This window comes from Pongo abelii, chromosome 16 (genome assembly GCF_028885655.2).
Source record: "Pongo abelii isolate AG06213 chromosome 16, NHGRI_mPonAbe1-v2.0_pri, whole genome shotgun sequence".
Lineage (NCBI taxonomy): Eukaryota > Metazoa > Chordata > Mammalia > Primates > Hominidae > Pongo > Pongo abelii.
In genome coordinates, this window is record NC_072001.2 from 21,877,432 (window position 1) to 21,896,867 (window position 19,436).

At 39.0% G+C, this 19,436-nt stretch overlaps 1 pseudogene; it reads right to left on the reverse strand.

Moving 5' to 3' along the window:
• Nucleotides 1–19,247, reverse strand: part of LOC129047456 (ADAMTS-like protein 3) — a 126,034-nt pseudogene extending 106,787 nt beyond the window's left edge.
• Nucleotides 19,248–19,436: the final 189 nt, after the last annotated feature.

A 19,436-nucleotide genomic window follows, 5' to 3' on the forward strand; every position in this document is an offset into this window, starting at 1 on the left:
ACTTTTTAGTTTTAGAAGTTACCTTGTAGATTCCTTGGAATTTTCTACGTGGACAAAAATGTCATCTGCAAACAAAGACAGTTTTATTTTTCTTCTCCAATGGTAAGAGTGATGAGACAGACACCCCCACCTTATTCTATACCTTAGGGGGAAAGCATTCAGTCTTTCACTGCCAATTATAATATACAATATTAGTTCAAGGTTCTTAAATTTTTTATCAATTTGATATCTGTTTCTATTTTTCTGAGAGCTCTTCATGAATTGGTGACTTTGTCAAATATTTTTTCTGTATCGATTGATAAGATCCTATACATTTTTTCTTCCTTAGTCTATTAATTAGCTGGATTACATTGATTGACTTTCAAATACTGAAACAGCCTTACGTTCCTCTAATAAACCCCATTTGGTTATGGTGTATAATTCCTTTTATATATTTCTTAATACTTTTGACAGGATTGTATTAATAATTTTTACTTCTATATTCATGAGATATATTGGTTTGTTGTTTGCTTCTTTGTATAGTCTTTGTATGGTTTTGTATCAAAGTCATACTAGATTCATAAAATGAATTGGAAAGTATTCCTTCCCTTCTGTTTTCTGGAAGAAATTATATGGAATTGGTGTAAATTCTCCTTTAAATGCTTGGTAGAATTTGCCAGTGAAACCATCTAGGCCTTAAGACTGAGGGGAGAGTTTTTATATTATAAATTCAATTTTCCATAATAATTATGGTGTTATTTAAATTACTTATTTCATATTAAGGATATCTTTTGATTTCTCAGCCCCCAAAAAAGGTAAATCCTAAGATGGCAGTAGGGAATTCCTAGAAGCAACTCAATTAGCTCTGCAGAACTCACAAAAGACTTCAGAGGTGGCAAATCAGATACTTTAGAAAGCAGGATAAAGTTGGGGTCAAAACAGTATGACTGATTGAGTCTGTTTAAAAAGAGATTAAATTTCCAGCTGACCTCCCTTACTTTGGCATGACTGCATGTTATTATCTAAAGAGGGTAAAACAGCAATTTTCTGGACCAAGAGATAACTGGGTACAATTAAGGGCAAGAGTACTATACTGAAAACAGGGATTAAATACAAATTAATGTATTTAATGCTGATATCCCAGCTTTCTGCCTCACTTCATTCCTAAAATATTGGACTCAGAATGGCCTTCACTGGGAAATCAAAGCATTTCAAAATAGAACACCTAAAGACATCATCAGGCAATGAGATATACTGGCCACATCGTCCTCCAGTTAAGCTCATAGCTCATTTTGTTAAACTTGAATAAACAAACAAGGATCACCAGAAATCTTAGAAAGACCTCTAACCTTAAATACAGTGACAAAAAAAAAATTTTTTAAGAAAAGGACTGTTGTGGGGTGGGGGAAGGGGGGGAGGGATAGCACTGGGAGATATACCTAATGCTAGATGACAAGTTAGTGGGTGCAGCGCACCAGCATGGCACATGTATACATATGTAACTAACCTGCACATTGCGCACATGTACCCTAAAACCTAAAGTATAATAATAATAAATTAAAAAAAAAGAAAGACCTATCCAGCCATTTTTTGCCCTGGAAAAGTCTCTAATATGTATGGTATTATGATTTCAATAAAAAGTTATATGTCACTAAAAAAAAAAAAAAAAAAAAGAAGAAAACAGCGATTTGGGAGGAACTGAGACTATGCAAGGTGAAGAAAATTTTCCTCCCAAACGTCTATTCATACTCTCAGAGATGAAACAGAAGATATTGCATCTGGGAATCAGGGACAGAATTCTATTTCTAAAAATTCAAGGAACAAAAAATAACTCAGGAAAAAAATATATGTATAGAAAGAAATAAAATACTTAGTAAAGAGAGTGAAAAAATAAATTTAGACAAATCTCCTGGAAGGCAGGGCAAATGAACAAAGAGAAAACTGGAAGATCTAATACCTGAATAATGGGAGTTTCAACATGAGAAAATAGAGGAACATGGCTGGGTGCAGTGGCTCATGCCTGTAATACCAACACTTTGGGAGGCTGAGGCTGGCAGATCACCTGAGGTCAGGAGTTTGAGACCAGCCTGGCCAACATGGTGAAACTCCATCTCTACTAACAAATACAAAAATTAGCCAGGCATGGTGGCATGTGCCTGTAGTCACAGCTACTTAGCAGGCTGAGGCAGGAGAGTTGCTTCAACCCAGGAGGCGGAGGCTGCAGTGAGCCGAGATCAAGCCACTGCACTCCAACGTGGGTGACAAGAGCAAGACTCCATCTCAAAAAAACAAAAAGAAAGAAAGAAAAGAAAATAGAGGAAAATGAATATAAGAAATCATCAAGGAAATATTTTAGGACTGAAGAGAATGAGTTTTTATAGTGAAGGACGCTCTGTCAAATACAACAAATGAAAATAGACCCACACCAAGGCATAACGTTAGGAAATTTCAGAACATTGGGGGAAAATGTATGTTTCTACATGCATCCAGAGAGGAGGGAAAAAGAGCAGGAAATCCAGATGCCTTTAGATTTCTCAGTAACATTACTTGATGTTAGAATATGGAGCAAAGTCTTCAAATTTCTGAGGGAAAATCATTTCTACATAACTATTTACATGGAAAAATCATGATTCAAGTTTGAGAAGAAAATAAAGATCTTTTCAGAAAAGCAGGAAGCTTCTGGAGAATGTATCCACAAAAATGAGGAGGAAGAAGGAAGGTGATTAGGAAACAGGAGATCTAACACAGGAAAGAGGTAAATGACCCTCCCAGGATGACAGAAAAATGAGATTCCAAGACGCCTCCTGAATTTCTTGTTAGACAGCAAGTAGCTCAGCTAAAGGTTAAGAATTCTCCAGAAGAAGGGTCTAAAAGAAAATTAAAGTGAATGAAAATCAGAAAAGTGAATGAAATTAGTTAAGTGAAAATTAGAATGATGACATTTTTCTGAATTAGTGATAAGCATGTAAAAACTAAGAAAACAAGCAAATAAAAAAGCAACGTTAATTATTGACTCTAGTGGAAAAAAACTCAGGAAAGGAAAAATAATTGCAGTATATTACATGACATAGCTGTGAATAGTATAGAGGCATAATTTAATAATATGTCTTTATGATAATAATATACCTTCATAATAGTTTAATGAAGGCATTAATAATAATATGCCTTCATAATAATTTTAACACTGCATTTTGGCCCAGTCAAAGTTATATAAAACTCAGGGGTATGGGACTGGAAGACAGACTGGAGGGAGAGGTTGAGAAAGGAGAAAGAGGAGGGGGAGGGGGAGAGAGAAAGGAAGAGAAAGGAGCAGGAGGTGTGAAAAATTGTTAAATCTTCATCTTCTATAGTATGACTCTAATGAGTAGTGCCTACAACTGAAAGATCAAGAAGCAGTAATATAAACATGTTATTTAGAAATATAGATAAAACACCGAGAGAATCAGATAGAATTGTTAACAGTAGTTGCCCCGGCTGGGTGAGGAAATGGGAGGAAGGGAATCATGAGGCTGTTGTTTTTCACCTCAAGCCTACATGAGTCATTTGGCTCTTTAAACTATATACATGTGCATTGTTGAAAAAAATGATGTTTTTAAATATTTGTTAAAAGTCCATACTCCCTTTTTTTGTTTTCCATTTGCTTGGTAGATCTTCCTCCATCCTTTTATTTTGAGCCTGTGTGTGTCTCTGCACGTGAGATGGGTTTCCTGAATACAGCACACTGATGGGTCTTGAGTCTTTATCCAATTTGCCAGTCTGTGTCTTTTAATTGGAGCATTTAGTCCATTTACATTTAAAGTTAATATTGTTATGTGTGAATCTGATCCTGTCATTATGATGTTAGCTGGATATTTTTCTCGTTAGTTGATGCAGTCTCTTCCTAGTCTCGATGGTCTTTACATTTCGGTATGATTTTGCAGTGGCTGGTACCGGTTGTGCCTTTCCATGTTTAGCGCTTCCTTCAGGAGCTCTTTTAGGGCAGGCCTGGTGGTGACAAAATCTCTCAGCATTTGCTTGTCTGTAAAGTATTTTATTTCTCCTTCACTTACATGAAAAAATGCTCACCATCACTGGCCATCAGAGAAATGCAAATCAAAACCACAATGAGATACCATCTCACACCAGTTAGAATGGCAATCATTAAAAAGTCAGGAAACAACAGGTGCTGGAGAGGATGTGGAGAAATAGGAACACTTTTACACTGTTGGTGGGACTGTAAACTAGTTCAACCCTTGTGGAAGTCAGTGTGGCGATTCCTCAGGGATCTAGAACTAGAAATTCCATTCGACCCAGCCATCCCATTACTGGGTATATACCCAAAGGACTATAAATCATGCTGCTATAAAGACACATGCACACGTATGTTTATTGCCGCATTATTCACAATAGCAAAGACTTGGAACCAACCCAAATGTCCAACAATGATAGACTGGATTAAGAAAATGTGGCACATATACACCATGGAATACTATGCAGCCATAAAAAATGATGAGTTCACGTCCTTTGTAGGGACATGGATGAAACTGGAAATCATCATTCTCAGTAAACTATCGCATGAACAAAAAACCAAACACCGCATATTCTCACTCATAGGTGGGAATTGAACAATGAGAACACATGGACACAGGAAGGGGAACATCACACTTCGGGGACTGTTGTGGGGTGGGGGGAGGGGGGAGGGATAGCATTGGGAGATATACCTAATGCTAGATGACGAGTTGGTGGGTGCAGCGCACCAGCATGGCACATGTATACATATGTAACTTACCTGCACACTGCACACATGTACCATAAAACCTAAAGTATAATAATGATAATAATAATAATAATAATAATAAAAGAAAAAAAAATAAAAAAAAAAAAAAAAAAAAAAGTCCATACTCCCCAACATAGCTTTCAATATTCTTCATAGAATTACCCATCCTTACCTATCCCACAGACCCATACTATAGTCATTCAGTTTTTTTTATCAACCCAGAAATTCATTACTTCACTTCTCTATTAATTTATGGAATAAAGTGTATTCAATTTATACCATACAGCAATAATAATGTGGGCGCAGCATAAAGAGATGAATGACACCATCTATGCCACCTAAAATTTTGTCTCAATTGTGGAAACAGAAAAATAAAACAATACAGTGGAATAAACACTCTCACAACGGTATTCATGAGATCCTACAGAAACACTAGAAGAATCGCCCCTGTCCTAGTAAAGAGTGACAATTGCCAATGAATGCAAAAGGAAGAAATGAGGACTCAAAAGGCATTTTTGTGATCAACCATGTGTCAACCAGAACAAGGAGAAAAGCATGATTTAGGCGGAAAGAAGAGCATTGGCAAAAAAGATGCAAGGCGATCGTGAGCACGCACTCATTTATTTACTCCTTCAATAAATGCTATTTGGGTCCTCATCACATGTGAGAAACTATGTAAGATCTTGGAATGATGAAGTCCTCCTTTCTCAAAAAGAGGTCCGAATTTGCCAACAATTTTAGTACTATAATGGATGCAAGGAAGCACAAAACAGGAAGACCAAAGTTTAACCAGTCAAGATAGGCTTCCTAAAAGAGCATGACCTTGAAGAATAAGTAAGAATTAGCCAGATATCACATAAAAATAGACAAAAAAATACAGGATAAGATGCAGGTGGTTAAAACAACAGACACATAAAAGGGGCAGGTTTGAAGTGAAGGAAAGAATATTAGGTAATAAATAATGCCATAGCAGTATTTAAAACGTCACTAGGTTGGGTACAAAAATATAGTTCAATAGAATGAATAAGATCTAGTATTTGATAGCACAATAGGGTGATTACAGTCAACAACCATTTATTGTATGTTTTAAAATAACTAAAAGAGTATAATTGGAATGTGTATAACACAAAGAAATGATAAATCCTTAAAGGGACGAATACCCCATTTACCCTGCTGTGATTATTATGCATTGTATTACTGCATCAAAATATCTCACATTCCGCATGAATATATACACCTACGTACCCATCAAAATAAAAAATAAAAATAAACAAAGAACTCCACTAGAAGTTAATAGATCAGAAAAAAAGTTCAGGCCAGGCGTGGTGGCTCACGCTTGTAATCCCAACACTTCGGGAGTCCAAGGACTGTGGATCACTGGAGGTCAGGAATTTGAGACCAGCCTGGTCAACATAGTGAAACCCCATCTCTGCTAAAAATACAAAAATTAGGTGGGCGTGGTGGTGCACACCTGTACTCTCAGCACTCTGGGAGGCCGAGGCGGGCAAATCACTTGAGGTCAGGAGTTTGAGACCAGCCTGGCCAACATGGTGAAACCCCATCTCTACTAAAAATACAAAAATTAGCTGGGTGTGGTGGCACATGTCTGTAACTCCAGTTACGTGGGAGGCTGAGGCAGAAGAATCACTTGAACCTAGGAGGCAGAGGTTGCAGTAAGCTGAGATCGCACCACTGTACTCAAGCCTGGGTGACAGAGTGAGACTGTCTCAAAAAAAAGAAAAAAGTTCAAGTTACAGCTTGAAAATCACCCCTACGTGCACAGAAAAAGAAAAAAAAAGAGGGAAGTAATTAAAGAGAACATGATAAATGTGGAAGACAGACAGAAGTTACTGGTATTAATGAAGAAAAATCCAGAACAAATGGGTAAGAACCAACAGTGAATAATATAATAGAAGAAAAATCTTCCTACCACAGAGAAGGATCTAAATCTGTACCAAAAAGTTGGTCACCATGTGCCAGGGTAAAATAAATAATATGACACTGACATCTAGACATGGCCTTATAAAACTCTTGAACTTAAGGGAAAAAATAGACTCCTATGGGCAGACAGGTTATCTAAAAAATAGGTTATCTACAAAAAACCCAGCTGGCCTGGGAGGTCTATAAGCAACACCATATACCAAGCTTTATGGAAAAGGAACTATCAAGTCTTAAAAGGAAAAGGTTGTATCTTAGGAATTTTATACTCAAATAAGCCATTCACTGTTTATGTGTGAAAGCAAGAAAAAGTCATTTTCAGATATATAAGAACTCAAAGTATAAGACCTACAACTTTTTCCTGAAATTAAAAAGTCTATAAAATTTTGCTACTTGAAGTGTGGTCCATGGACAGACAGCACTGACATCACCTGGGAATCTGTTAGAAATGAAAGCTCTTGGGCCTCATTCCAGATCTACTGAATCAAAGTTTAGATTTTAACAAGATCCCTAGGTGATTCATATGCACACTAAAATTCCAGAAGCAAAGCTCAAAATATATCTCTGCCAACAAAGCTATCATTCAACCTGAAGAACTGAATGCTCAAAGGAAGAAATGGGGACTCAAAGCAGCAATTGACAATCAGCATTGAAATAATGCTGCTTGTCTGCATGCACACACAATTAAGATAGACAGTGAGTGTTGAAATAATGTGTACACACACACAATTAAGTTTCAACCATGCTTTGATGTATTACTATGAAAGAAAAGATATAAAGAAAAAAACTGCCAATAAACTGAAGATAAAATCCCAAATTCTAATAAACTCAAGAAATGGGAATAAAGAAAAAAAAGCCTAAGTAGTCATCATTTTACATAAGGAGAAATCAAAAGAAATTACTAATGACAGAGATAGTTATAAAATAATTATTAAAATGTGGTTTTTAAGTATATATTTAATCATCAGTAAAATAAAAACAAGATATGTGTATTATTTCCAAATTAGCAGAGGTAAAATTTCAGGGAAAATTTTAGGGAAAATGAAGAGAGGAGGAAAGATTTTAAATAGAGATGGTAATCGGAGCATATATATTGAACTTCCCCCTTACAAATTCCCATTGAAATGACTATGTTAATAAGTGAATAACTCTGTATCATACCTGGAAATTCACAGAAGTTATACACAAGGCAGAAACTTTAGGTGATTATTGCTATACATAGGGTAAGTAAGACTGAATTAAAAGACAGCACATAAACTATTCACTGTACATAAAGGAGAAGTCTGCCTTTGAAGTAAAGAAGAGATCTACAAGAGAATCCACCAATTCCCACTACATTAGAGTGGCAGGTGATATAGCCAATTCCTGCCAATCAATGGCATGGGGGCAGTTAGTCTAAGACAAAAGTGTAAGGGCCCATAACGTCTCACTCAGTGAGGGCCCCTGTAAAACACTCAGTGCCTACATGGGATAGGGTATTCTGGAGCGATGAAATAAAATGCAGACACTCCAGAAACTATCTCCAAATGAAGGAAAGCCACAAAATAATAAAAAACGAGATTCACTGACACAAAGGCAATGTTTCTTCTTGTGAATGCCTTCAGCTGCAGCAGCCATAATAACATAAAGCTGCAACAGGTCTAAAGCAGCAACTCTTTAGGCAGAAGAAGGGCATTTTTCCCACAGGCAGCCATAACTGAATTAACAAGGGACTTGATCAAACTTTGACTCTAATCCAGATCCCTGATATTTGAAGTAAAGGAATGTGGACACACACACATACACACACACAGTATTTGAAGTAAAGGAATGTGGTCACACATACACACACACACACACACAGAGTATATATGCAGATACTTTTAAAATTTGCTCTTCCATTTTTTTTTTAACTTCTTAAATGACAGCTTGCACCACTGTTTTTTTTTTCAACCAATTTTTCTTTTCTAATATGTGTATTCAGGGCTATTAAACTTCCGTATAAGGGTGAATTTAGATGTATCCCCATGTTTTAATATATTATATTTTCATGATTCCTCTATTTCTGCTAATGCTTCTTCCTTTAAATTCTACTTTGTCTGATATTAGTACAGGTACATCAATTTTCTTTTCATTTTGGTTCACATTATAGCTTTTTTCCATCCTTTTATTTTCAGTCTTTCGGTATCCTTGTATTTAAGGTTTGACTCTAGTAAACCACATAAATTTTGTTTTATAGTCTAACAATCTTTTGTCTTTTAACCGAAGTAATTAGTCCATTTACATCTAATGTAAAATATATATTCTGGGGTTCAAATCTACCGTTTTACAATTTGTCACAATTGCACTATGTTCTTTTTTCTCTCCTTTCTTGAACCCTTTTGGATCAATCAAGTATTTTAGCATGATTCTGTTTGCCCTTGTGATATCTGAATAGCTACACATTTTTTTATTTTGCTTTTAATGGTAACCTTAGAAATTTAACATGCATCCCAGACTTTTAAAAGTTGAAGGTAAATTGTCTATGTTTACATTTTTCTGAACAATTCAACGACATTTGAACACTTTAAATTCATTTTACTCTCTTCTGAATTTTATATTATTGTTTCCATGTTTTTAAAGTTTCTACTTATATTTAAACTCCAGAAAACACTATTGCACTAAACAGTGTGTGTGTGTGTGTGTGTGTGTGTGTGTGTGTATATATATGCATGCTATCCATTGCTCTTTTATAATTTAACTTTTATTTTAAGTTCAGAGGTATGTGTGCAGCTTTGTTATATAGGTAAACTTTTGCCATGGGGGTTTGTTGGACAGATTATTTTGTCACCCAAGTATTAAGTCTAGTACTCATTAGTTATTTTTCCTGATCCTCTACCTTCTCTCACCTTCCACCCTCCAATATGTCCCAGTCAATGTTGTTCCCCTGTATTTGTCCATGTGTTTTCATAGTTTAGCTTCCACTTTTAAGTGATAACAAGTGGTATTTGGTTTTCCATTCCTGCACTGGTTTGCTAAAGATAATGGCCTCCAGCTGGAGGAATGAAGCTTCCTCCAGCTTCATTCCTGCACAAGACATGAGCTCATTCTTTTTATGGCTGCATAATATTCCATGGTGCATATGTACCACATTTTCTTTATCTAGTTTACAATTTTTTTTTTGAGGAGGAGGAGTCTCACTCTGTCGCCAAGGCTGGAGTACAGTGGCATGATCTCCACTCACTGCAACCTCCACCTCCCGTGTTCAAGAGATTCTCTTGCTTCAGCCTCCTGAGTAGCTGGAATTACAGGCACCCGCCACCATGCCCGGCTAATTTTTGTATTTTTAGTAGAGATGGGGTTTCACCATGTTGGCCAGGCTGGTCTTGAATTCCTGACCTCAGGGGATCCACCTGCCTCAGCCTCCCAAAATGCTGGGATTACAGGCATGAGCCACCACGCCTGGCCCCAGTCTACAAGTGATGGGAATTTAGGTTGATTCCATGTCTTTGCTATTGTGAATAGTGCTACAGTGAACACATACATGCAAGTGTCTTTATAATCAAATAATTTATATTACTTTGCATATATACCCAGTAATGGGATTTTTGGGTCTAATGGTATTTCTGTTTTTAGGTCTCTGAGCAGTCACCACACTGTCTTCCACAAAGATTGAACTAATTTACACTCCCACCAACAGTGTATAAATGTTCCTTTTTCTCCACAATCTCACCAGCATCTGTTACTTACTGACTTTTTAGTAACAGCCAGTCTGAATGGTGTGACATGTTATCACATTGTGGTTTTGATTTTTATTTCTCTAATGATCAATGATGAGCTTTTTGTTCGTGTGACTTTTGGCCACATGTCTTCTCTTGAAAAATGTCTGTTCATGTCCTTTGCCCACTTTTTAATGGAGTTGTTTGTTTTTTTCTTGTAAATTTAAGTTCCTTTGTCAGATACATAGTTTACAAAATTTTTCTCCCATTCTGTAGGCTGTCTGTTCACTCTACTGATGGTTTCCTTTGCTGTGCAGAAACTTACTAGTTTAGTTAGATCTCATTTTTGAATTTTTGCTTTTATTGCAACTGCTTTTGGTGTCTTCATCATGTAATCTTTGCCCATTCCAATGTCCATAATGGTATTGCCTAGGTTGTCTTCCAGGGTTTGTATAGTATTGGGTTTTACATTTAAGCCTTTAATCCATCTTGAGTTAATTTTTGTATATCATGTATAGAATTGATCCATTTTCAATCTTCTGCATATGGCTACCCATTTATCTCGGCACCCATTATTGAATAAGAAATCCGTTCTCCATTGCTTTTGTCAGGTTTGTCAAGATCAGAAGTTGTAGGTGTGTGGCCTTATTTCTAGGTTCTCTATTTTGTTCTGTTAGTCTATGTGTCCATTTTTGCACCAGTATCATGATGTTTTGGTTACGGTAGCCCTGAAATACAGTTGTAAGTCAGGTGGCATGATGCCTCCGGCTTCGTTCTTTTTGTTTAGGATTGCCTTGGCTATTCAGGCTGTTTTTTGGTTCCATATGGATGTTACAATAGTTTTTTTTTTCTAGTTCTGTAAAGAATTTCAATGACTTGAATAGAAATAGCATTGAATCTATAAATTGCTTTGGGCAGTATGGCCATTTTAACAATATTGATTCTTTCTATCCGTGAGCATAGGATGTTTTTCCATTTGTTTCTGTCATCTGATTTCTTCAAGTGGTGTTTTGTAGTCATCCTTGTAGAAATATTCTACCTCCCTGGTTAGCTGTGTTCCTAGGTATTTTGTTTTGTGTGTGTGACAACTGTCAATGGGATTGTGTTCCTGATTTGGCTCTTGGCTTGACTGTTGGTGTATAAGAATGTTAATGATTTTTGCACATTTATTTTGTATCCTGAGACTTCGCTGAAGTTATCAGCTTAGGGAGCTTTTGGCCTGAGACTATGGGGTTTTCCAGATATAGGATATGTCATCTGCCAACAGGGATAGTTTAACTTCCTCTCTTCCTATTTAAATGCTCTTTATTTCTTTTTCTCGTCTGATTGCCTCATCCAAAACTTCTAGCACTATGTTGAATAGGAGTAGTGAGAGATGGCATCCTTGTCTTGTGCTGGTTTTCAAGGAGAATGCTTCCAGCTTTCACCCATTCGGTATGATGTTGACTGTGGGTTTGTCATAGATGGCTCTTATTATTTTGATATATGTTCCTTGAATACCTACTTCATTAAGAAGTTTTGTTTTTTTTTTTTTTTGAAATGGAGTTTCACTCTTGTCGCCCACGCTACAGTGCAATGGCAGGATCTCGGCTCACTGCGACCTCTGTCTCCTGGGTTCAAGTGATTCTCCTGCCTCAGCCTCCCAAGTAGCTGGGATTACAGGTGCCCGCCACCATGCCCAGCTAATTTTTCTATTTTTAATAGAGACATGGTTTCACCATGTTGGTCAGGCTGGTCTTGAATTCCTGACCTCAGGGGATCCACCCGCCTCAGCCTCCCAAAGTGCTAGGATTACAGGCGTGAGCCACCACACCTGGCTCACTGATCTTTTGAATGGTTTTTTGGGTCTCAATCTCCTTCAGTTCAGCTCTGAGTTATTTCTTGTCTTCTGCTAGCTTTGGGATTGGTTTGCTCTTGGTTCTCTAGTTCTTTTAGTTGTGATGTTAGGTTGTTAAATTGAGATCTTTCTAACTTTTTGATGTGGGCATTTAGTGCTATAAATATCCCTCTTAACATTCACCTTAGCTGTGTCCCAGAAATTCTGGCATGTTGTATCTTTGTTCTCATTAGTTTCAAATAACTTCTTGATTTCTACCCTAAATTCATTATTTACCCCAAAGTCATTCAGAAGCAGGTTATTCAATTTCCATGTGATTGCATGGTTTTAAGTGATTTTTTTAGTCTTTTTTTCTAATTTGATTGTGCTGTGGTCTGAGAGTTTTTTTTGTTTTGTTTTTTGTTTTTTTTGAGATGGAGTCTCGCTCTGTCGCCCAGGCTGGAGTGCAGTGGTGCGATCTCGGCTCACTGCAAGCTCTGCCTCCTGGGTTCACACTGTTCTCCTGCCTCAGCCTCCCAAGTAGCTGGGACTACAGGCGCCCGCCGCCACACCTGGCTAATTTTTTGTATTTTTAGTAGAGACGGGGTTTCATTGTGTTAGCCAGGATGGTCTCGATCTCCTGACCTTGTGATCCTCCTGCCTCGGCCTCCCAAAGTGCTGGGATTACAGGCATGAGCCACCATGCCCAGCCGAGATTGTTTTTTATGATTTCAGTTCTTTTGCATCTGCTAAGGAGCGTTTTACTTTCAATTATGTGATCAATTTTAGAGTAAGTGCCATGTGGTGATGAGAAGAATGTATATTCTGTTGTTTTGGGGTAGAGAGTTCTGTAGATGTCTATCAGGTTCATTTGATCCAGTGCTGAGTTCAGGTACTGAATATCTTTGTTAATTTTCTGTCCTGATGATCTGTCTAGTATTGTCAGTGGGGTGTTAGAGTCTTTTATTATTACTGTGAGGGAGTCTAAATCTCTTTGAAGGTCTCTAAGAACTTGCTTTATGAATCTGGGTGCTGCTGTGTTGGGTGCCTATATATTTAGGATAGTTCAGTCTTCCTGTTGAATTGAACACTTTACCATTAAGTAATACCCTTCGTCTTTTTAAATTTTTCTGGTTTAAAGTCTGTTTTGTGTGAAACTAAGATTGCAACCTCTGCTTTTTTTCTGTTTTCCATTTTTCTGGTAGATTTTTCTCCATCCATTTATTTGAGCCTATGTGTCACTGAATGTGAAATAGGTCTCTTGAAGACAAGCATACCAGTGGGTCTTGGTTCTTTATCCAGCTTGCTACTCTGTATCTTTTAATTAGGGCATTTAGCCCACTTACATTCAAGGTTAGTATTGATATGTATGGATTTGATCCTGTCATTATGATGTTAGCTGGTTATTTTGCAGACTTGTTTATGTGGTTGCTTTATAATGTCACTGGTCTGTGTTCTTCAGTATGTTTTTGTAGTGGCTGGTAATGGTCTTTCCTTTCCATATTTAGTGCTTCCTTCAGGAGCTCTTATAAGGCAGATCTGATGGTAACAAATTATCTCAGCATCTGCTTGTCTGAAAAGGATCATATTTATTATTCACTTATGAAGTTTAATTTGGCTGGATATGAAATTCTGGGTTGGAATTTATTTTAAGAATGTTGAATACTGGCCCAGAATCTCTTCTTGCTTGTAAGGTTTCAGCTGAGAAGTCTGCTGTTAGTCAATGAACTTCCCTTTGTAGGTGACCTGACCTTTCTGTCTTTAACATTTTTTCTCTCATTTCAACCTTGGAGGATCTAATGGCTATGTCTCTTGGGATGATCTTCTTGGGAAGTATTTTGCTGGGATTCTCTGCATTTCCTGAATTTGAATGTTGGCCTGTATAGCTAGTTGGGTTCATCCATGAAGTTCTCATGGATGATATCCCGAAATATGTTTTCCAAGTTGGTTCCATTATTCCCCTCTTTTTCAGGGACACCAATAAGTCGTAGATTTGGTCTCTTTACATGATCTCATATTTCTCAGAGGTTTTGTTCATTCCTTTCATTCTTTCTTCTCTATTCTTGTCTGACTGTCTCATTTCAGAAAGCCAGTCTTAAGCTCTGAGAGTCTTTCCTCCACTTGGTCTATTCTGCTATTAATACTTGTGATTGCATTATGAAATTCTTGTAGGGTGTTTTTCAGCTCTCTCAGTTCAGTTATATACTCTTCTATACTGGTTATTTGGTCTGCCAGTTCCAGTATTGTTTTATAATGGTTTTTAGCTTCCGTGGACTGGGTTTCAACATACTGCTATAGCCTAAGGATCTTCATTTCTGTCCGTATTCTGAACTCTGTTTCTGTGACTTCATCCATCTCAACCTGGTTCAGAACCCTTGCTGGAGAGGCAAGGTGGTCATCTGTTGGAAAGAAGGCGCTCTGGCTTTTTGAGTTGTCAGGGTTCTTGTGCTGATTCTTTCTTATCTTTGTGGGCTTATCTTCCTTTAATCCTTGAGGTTGCTGACTTTTTGCATAATTTTGTTTCTTTTATCCTATTTTTTTAATGACCTTGAGGGCTTGATTCTAGTATAAGGTGGATCCAGCCAACTGGCTTCATTTATGAAAGATTTTAGGGGGCCAACACTCAGCTCCCAATACCTGGACTGGATGTTCTAATTCTGGGGTACTTGTATTGGGCCCCAACTTTGTTCTCTGGATCCTTGATGTTAGGAATCCACTGCACTGTGGGGGCCAAATGCTTTTGGACTGCCGGTCATTACACTCTGATGGCTGATGTCAGCCAAAGCATTTCATAGCACGATGACAGAGGGATCCATCCTCATTTGCACATATCAGCAGCAGTGGTAGTGGTAGCTACGGTGGAGTGCTAGCAGGTGCCGGGGGTCCTGCCTCTCTGTGGGCATTCACCACAGTGGCAGAGGCAGTGCAGCTGGGGGTGGGCAGGAGGCCCCTGTTGGTGACTGTGTGTTCAGTCATGCTGGAGGTGGTGTTGGCTCAGGGGTGGGGCACTGGCAGGTGCAGGTCTGAGTGCCTTCTCTGTGCCCCACAAGTAGGAGTGGTTGCTCAGGGTGGGGCAGGATCCACTGTTCTCTGCACAGTGTTAGCCCAGGGTGGGATGCTGGCTGACTCTGTGCCCACCAAGGCTCTGTCTGCAGTGGCAGTCAGCAGGGGACTGCCCATTCTGCTTACTCTCATCTAATTGCTCTCCAGGCCTAAAAGTCTGTTTTCATTTCCTGCTTCAGGATATTTACATATGCTGCTCCCACTATCTGAAATTTTTTGGTCTCATAACCCTTCCCATCACATAATTGATTTCTTCTTAGCAGTAATATCTCAGCATATACATGCCCCAGGACAGAGGGCTTCCCTGACCATTTTATGGATTTTCTTAACACAATTTTTTTTTTTTTGAGACGGAGTTTCACCCTTATTGCCCAGGCTGGAGTGCAATGGTGCAATCTCAGCTCACTGAAACCTCCACCTCCCGAGTTCAAGCAATTCTCCTGCCTCAGCCTCCTGAGTAGCTGGAATTACAGGCATGTGCCACCATGCCCAGCTAATTTTGTATTTTTAGTAGAGATGGGCTTTCTCCATGTTGGTCAGGCTGGTCTCGAACTCCTGACCTCAGGTGATCCACCCGCCTCAGCCTCCCAAAGTGCTGGGATTACAGGTGTGAGCCACTGCGCCTGGCCAGTGACACAATTTTTAATTATATATAATTTGATTGTTTACTTGTTTATTGTTTGTCTCCTTAGATGTAAGAACTTTGAAGGCAGGATATGTGTTAGCTTAATTCACTGGAGTTAAACTCCTTACTCACATCAAGGGAATTAAAAGGATCTGGAGCCAGAGACTTACAGGAAGAACTTCTGAGGATTTCATTGAGAAAGGTGTGCTGTGAGCCTACCTCTCATTCTGCTCCATCAAGGAGAAGGGATGAGGGTTTCAGTCTGCTAGCCCCAAATCAAGAGGAAGAAATTTTAAGGACAGCACTTGAAGAGTTCAATGTGTCACCAACAGTTGGTTGGTGTTTAATTCACACCTGAGAAATTTAAGGGCTGAGAGAACAGCTACAGCAGCCCATGTAAGCAGAGTAGGTGTTGCAGCACTGGCTCCCTGGACTTGAAGAGTTTGTTTAGCAAAGTTTACATGAGGGTTTCCTGTGAACCAGATGTGGGCATGTGCGTGAGTTCCAGCATGTGGTTGTCTTAAGAACTTACCAGGATGGCCACAGAGGGGTTAGCACATGTAAATAGGGAGAAACTGGGGGCATGTCTAGCAGTCTCAGAGCTGAGGAAAGAGCAATATTACCAAGCCAAAGTGTTGTGAATAGCACATTTCAAGGGAATTGGAGGCAAGAAATCCCAAGGAATTTGGGAGGGCAAAGGCAATTTCTCAGAAAATCCATCAAAGTGCTCACAACAGTCAGCTTAAGACACTTGCCAAACAGAGAACACCAATACCTGCTCTCAACAATAAAGCCAAGAACTCTCCTGCCTCCCTTTCCTCTCCTCTTGCCCAAGTCTCCCCTTCTGAGTACGAGTAGAAAAGATGGAAGAAGTTGAGCAACTGCCCTTCCCTACCTTCAGCCTTCTGGAGATATATCACCTGGCAAAATTATGTTCCAAGCAAAATCAAAGAAATTTTAAAAATGAACCAAATAATAAATAAATATGTGAACATTTTAGTTGTATGACAATAGGATGAAAGGGGTTATTCATGGTCCTTAATATATTCCTCTAAATTCTTTTTAACAAATGCAAGTACATACTAGAAAAAAGAAAAAAAGACCAATGCAAATAAATCCCACTCCTTTCCCACTCTAACCCTACCACTAATTGCAAATTATTCAGACTTCTCAGACTTGAAGTTTAGAAAGAGATGCCAAAGTTCTCCCTTCCCTACTCATTCCCAGACTGGAAACCTCTCCCATGTGGCTGGCCAGCAGTGGGAAAGAACTCACCCTTTACATAAGAAGCCCCCTGGCCGGGCATGGTGGCTCATGCCTGTAATCCCAGCACTTTGGGAGGCCGAGGCAGATGGATCATTCAGGTCAGGAGTTCAAGACCAGCCTGGCCAACATGGTGAAACCCCGTCTCTATTAAAAATACAAAAATTAGCCAGGCATGGTGGCAGGCACCTGTAATCCCAGCTACTTGGGAGGCTGAGGCAGGAGAATTGCATGAACCTGGGAGGCGGAAGTTTCAGTGAGCCCAGATACCGCCACTGCACCCTAGTCTGGGAAAGAGTGAGACTCCGTCTCCAAAAAAAAAAAAAAAAAAGCCTCCTCCCCTTGCCCACAGGGTGTAGCTCTCCTATTGCAGCCTCCTTGGCAGAATAAATATATCCCAATACAGCATGATACCCCATCATTCTTCCACACAGCATGACACAGAATACCAGGGCCTATATCTGCTCACCAAGGTGGAAATATGGGGAAGCAGGCATAACACTTTCTCTTTGCAAGAATAATCCCTGGATTTAGTTCACCAATGCTTTACTGAAGTTTCCATGCTCTGAGTTAGAACTCACCCTGGGGGAATGCTACTATAGTACCTCCAGCAACCTTCCCAGGCCTTCCTGGAGTAGACCAGTGAGTCTTTCTTCTCAAAGGCCACATGTACAATCTCTCATCTGCCCTGCTCTGCATTGTCTCAAGGAAACTGGAAGACATACTTGGTCACTGTTTAATGTATGGTAGAACAGTGACCTCAACGAAATCCAAACTCCAGCCAAAATGTACTCTCCTGCATTTCTACTCTATATCTTGAAGCTAATCGGCAAAGGCCAATTTATTCTTTTGCCTAACAATATCCCAAATCTGAAGATGACTGACATAATCTTGGAATCTTCTTTTGTACAAGACTAGTATGCCAGATTCCATCAATCTGGGGCTCTGTCTTACCTAGGAGCTGATGCAAAATCATTGACTGGGAATTAAACTGTCCCATAAAGAATTACCTTAAAGTGTCTCAAAAACAGTGATAAGCACAGGCTTATTACAAATTTACAGATTTTTAAAAAATAAGCTGATTTTACATTTTTGCAAATATTATTTAACATAAACATATCTAAAATGTGAAAACAGAACTTGCATCATGTTCTTAATCAATGGGTTGCTCAGAATAGATGAACAAGAACTGGATTAAATTGCAGCAACCCAAGGGCAGAACTCAGAAGACTTGACCTCTTGCCCCAACTCTTGACAACTTTAAACCAGTGACTTAAAGTGCCAGGATTTCCTTTCCTCAAAGCCCAAAGTGTCCAGTGCTCCTGGGTCCTGTGTGCAACATGGCGACACCCACGAAAACGGGACCATTGCTGCTTAAATATGTTAACCTAGGTTGACTAACATTTAGACAAAGCAAATGTTACACCATCATCACAGTACATTCCAAAGCCAAATAAAGTTATCTCTTCTCTCTACCCATCCAGAGGCACTGCCACATTCCACATGCAGGAGCAAGTGAAGCCACCACTGACCTTCCGGTCAAACATCTCCGCAGAGAATATGACACTCCTCCCCCACAGGTCTGGAAGCAGTCACTCCAGTCGCCCCAAGCATCCCAGTTGCCATCTTTGTCTTCATCTGAATGAGTGTTTCTTGAGGTCTAGATATTAAAAAGCAAACAAACAAAAAAAACCACACAATAAATTATAAGCAAATGTGGTAGAAATAGCCCAAAGCTTCCCCAGTTATTCTAGAGTCACCTTTTTTTTTAATTGAGACAGAGTTTTGATCTTATTGCCCAGGAGTGCAATGGCGCAATCTCAGCTTGCCGCAACCTCCTCCTTCTGGGTTCAAGCAACTCTCCTGCCTCAGCCTCCTGAGTAGCTGGGATTACAGGTGCCCACCACCACACCTGACTAACTTTTGTATTTTTAGTAGAGACAGGGTTTTGCTATGTTGGCCAGGTTGGTCTTGAACTCCTAACCTCAGGTGATCTGCCCACCTTGGGCTCCCAAATCCAGAGTCATCTAAGGTCTTCACAAAGACCAATGCTACCCGAAAATGCTTTGCTTTGGAATGACCGCATTAAAAAAAAGACAGGTTTATATGAAAATCAGTTGACACACGCATGCCTTTCCACCTTAAGAAGGTTTTGTCGAGATGGCTTTTAAGCTCAGCATCATATCTGAAATTTTATCATTCCTAAATTTAAATAAACTGGCTAAATATCAATTATATTATTCTGTTTTCTAACTTACATAGCAGGGAACCTGCTTGAGCCTAAACCCCGTCTACTAAAAATACAAAAATTAGCCGGGT